Source organism: Epithele typhae, assembly GCF_022376455.1.
Source record: "Epithele typhae strain CBS 203.58 chromosome Unknown BXZ73scaffold_99, whole genome shotgun sequence".
Taxonomy (NCBI): domain Eukaryota; kingdom Fungi; phylum Basidiomycota; class Agaricomycetes; order Polyporales; family Epitheliaceae; genus Epithele; species Epithele typhae.
This window is the reverse complement of record NW_025954290.1, coordinates 29,411-32,973: the sequence shown is the minus strand read 5'-3', so window position 1 is coordinate 32,973 and position 3,563 is coordinate 29,411.

Below are 3,563 nucleotides of genomic sequence, written 5' to 3'. Positions count from 1 at the left end.
TCGCAGGAGCGTCCTTTAAGGATAGTGATCCCAGCTGTTCGTCGAGGGTCGTCGTATCCGCCGCTTCTCCCACCGCCGATACGGACGTCAGAGATATCCGCCTCGTCTTTCCCTCATACGCTAGGTCGAACGTCTGGGTGATCGTGATGAGCCCAAATTCCACTGGGGTGGGAATTCAGCTGAATGAAAGGCACGATATCGAGGGAAAGCCATTACCCACCCAACGCTTCCTTGACTGCCAACATCAGCCAGTCTCGCCGCTTCCCCTTCACCACGTCGGGGATCACCGCGTCGGACCCTGCGAGGGACTCATTGATACGGACAATGTGGGCCACGACGGCGTTCCGGAGAGACGGAACTCCGCGGGGAATCTTGGAAGAACCGAGCGGGAATATGTTGACCGTGGACCCCTGCGACACCCTCGCAGTCAGAAGCAGTGGTGGGCTGACGAGTATGCCTGGGAGTCGCGCTCAAATCAGAGTACTGTCGTGGTAAAGGATGGGAAGGTACGTACGGTCCTGAGAGATGTCGGAAGAGGGCCATGCAACGCCCACCGCGATCGCCTGCGACCGAGATGATCATGAGGAAGGCGGGCGAGCTTTCGAAGACGGCTGGCGATTGACGATTGTGTGCTCACTTTCGTGGAATTTGGGGAAGCTATGGCGATTTCGTCTCCAGCGTAAAGCTTGGCCTGCTTCATGATGTCCACATTGATCACGACGCGTCGGGTCGCGCGCGAGATGGGCTCATCTTCGTTTGCGACCTCGATGGTAAATTTTCTAGACGACACGCCTGACATGCTAGAAGACGAGCATAATGTTAGTAGTGCATTGGGCCTGCAAGGTGTGTGTATCCATATGCCTCGCGGGATAGCAATGAGTAGATACCTAGCAAAATGCGAACCGAGATCCTCTACTTATGTTGCGCCGCTCACCAAAACTTATCTACACATCTGACAAATTCAAGGAGAATGGGCTGGACTACACTTACCGTTGCTTAAAAGGCACGACCCGGCGGAAACGACGTTGACCGTGACAAAAACAGGGCGAACCAAAGTCGAACCTGGCTCGGACTTGAGTGCTTGAGTTGCTGCGGTTGCCATCGGCGCTAAGACGGAGATGTAGAGAGTGTCTTTAGGCGCCCGTCCATACCGAGACGTCATTGGCGCTTAGTCGTGACTGGCAGCGGCCACCGCTGGCCACCGCGACAAGCTGCAACTTTGACCTCTCTCCACCCACCAGCCTTGTGTTTTGCTACTCTCTCTAGCGACCTCGAACGCAACGCGATGAAAGCAGGCTGCTGCTGGCGCTCTTCTCTCATCTTCGCCCTTCATCTTGTTGTCACAGCGGCAGCAGCAAGCCATGAAGTATTTGATGAAGACTTGTCGCTTCGGCCCCTACGCGACGGAAAACTCATGGCCAATTTCCAGTTCACGACCCACTTGAAAGGATCGTCTCCCAGAGACCCACAAGCGCTGTCAGATGATGATAACGGTGCGTTCGTCAACTATATGCGCATCGTCACGCCTACATATCGCTTGTAGCGCAGCATTATACCGTCTTCCCTCTTGCCTTGGGGCAGCTGCTCCGTGAATACGCCGTGACGGAGCTTCATCTCTCTCTTAACGCCGGAAGGTGGGATTACGACGCATGGGGGTATCCGGAAGAATCTGGAGTGGGCACTGGCGGAGAGTTGTGGGCGTGGATGGGAGAGAGCACGACATCTTCGTGAGTACTGGAGTTTCTCTCTCTTCCTCCTGCATTGACGCGTTCCCAGCCTTGACCGGCGATGGTCGGGCCTGCGAAACGGGCTCGGCGGCTTGTTCTGCGCGTCATTAGGACACCTGGACGAGCAGCGGACTACCAGCCCCTACCTCACCTTCCAGCCTGAAGGCGCGCTCCCCAACTTTACCTACCCCCACCAGCTTCGGCACGCGATCCTCGCCTCGCAACACGTATGCACCGAGAACCTCACGCCCTTCCTCAAGCTCCTGCCCTGCAAGTCGTCCTCTGGAATCGCGACGCTTCTCAACCCTCACAAACTCTTCGATGCGGATTGGCATGGCCTCAGCGTCCACGTGCGCTACATTGAGGAGATCGGAGTGGAGTTGCGACTCACCTTCCAGGGCGTCTTCGACCCGGTTCGCTATTCCCATGATGCCCGCCGAGGTGAGTCTTCATGCGAACCTTGCGGAGAACACTGGTCATGCTGAATGTCACGCTCGCAGATTGGTCGCTTCACTCGCTTTTCGACCGCACGATCGAACGTGCTTGCCCAGTCGCTCGGCGCAGCAAGGTCCGAGTGGAGCTCCCGGGCGACCCGTCACCGTACTCGATAACACCGGATCCGACCACAGTCGCAAACGGGATTGCGACATACGAGGTCGACGCTAGTACGCCGCGGAGCGCTTTCTGGCCCGGTACCCCGAACTTACCGTTCCCCATGCAGAAATCGAGGCGCTCGATGTCGCGCTTCGCTGGCCGGAGGAGGAGCACTTCGTGTATCGTGCGCACTGCCCCGTTCTGTTCGCTCGCCCTGATTGACCTTTGCGACAGCGAAGTCGTCGGAGGTTCCGCCGCTGGCTGACATCTCGGTCCACCGCACGCTCAAGGGCGTCAACCAGGCCAACGCCCAGTTCGCGCTCAGCGTGAGGAACAACCTGCCGGTCGAGGTCCGCACGGGCTACCTCGAGACCATGCCCTGGCACCTCCAGTTCTACCTCCACACACTCGAAGCGCGCGTGGATGGGGTCCTACGTGGTCAGTCTACTGCGCGAAGTGCCTGAAGGGCACCTACGCTGACACGACAGCTTTCCCCAGATGACCTCGTGTCCGTGCTCGCCTACACACCGCCAGAGCCCCACGGGCGCCCCGCGCTCCTGCAAGCCGCGCTGACGCTCCCCGCACACGCAACCCTGGTGCTCACGATGGACGTCGCCAAAGCCTTCCTCCGGTACACCGAGCACCAGCCCGACGCGCAGCGGGGCTGGGACCTGCCGCCGGCGGTGCTCGCACCCTTCGCGTTCGGGAACGGGTCCGCACTCAGGCCAGGCTCAGGCCGGTCGACGCGCGTGTACACGCCCGCGCTGCTCGTCGACCTCGCGACCCCGGACTTCAGCATGCCGTACAACGTGATCATCATGAGCTGCACGCTCATCGCGCTCATCTTCGGGAGCGTGTTCAACCAGCTCACGCGGCGCTTCGTCGTCGTCCGCCTCGACCGTGCGAGTGCCACGCCCGATCCGAAGGCGGATGCGGGGGTGGCGGAGTCGCCACGGGACGAGGGCCGCGATCGGTGACGGCACCATCGTGCTCGCGGGCGCGGCACGGGGCTGTACTCGGGGTGTTGTTGTACTGGTATGCGTCCGTCGCGTCATACAGAATTGAATCGTTGCTGCTCCGCGTGTCCGCAGCGTGTCCCCCCAGGCTGCCGGGTTTGATCTCGAGTGCCTTCCTTCGAACGTCACCTTGGGTGCGCGGACCTGACCAGACCAGACCCTGCAGGTGCTGTGCAGGCCTGTTCGTGCGGGCGATGGCCACCGCAACCGCACTCGTCGGGGGCTC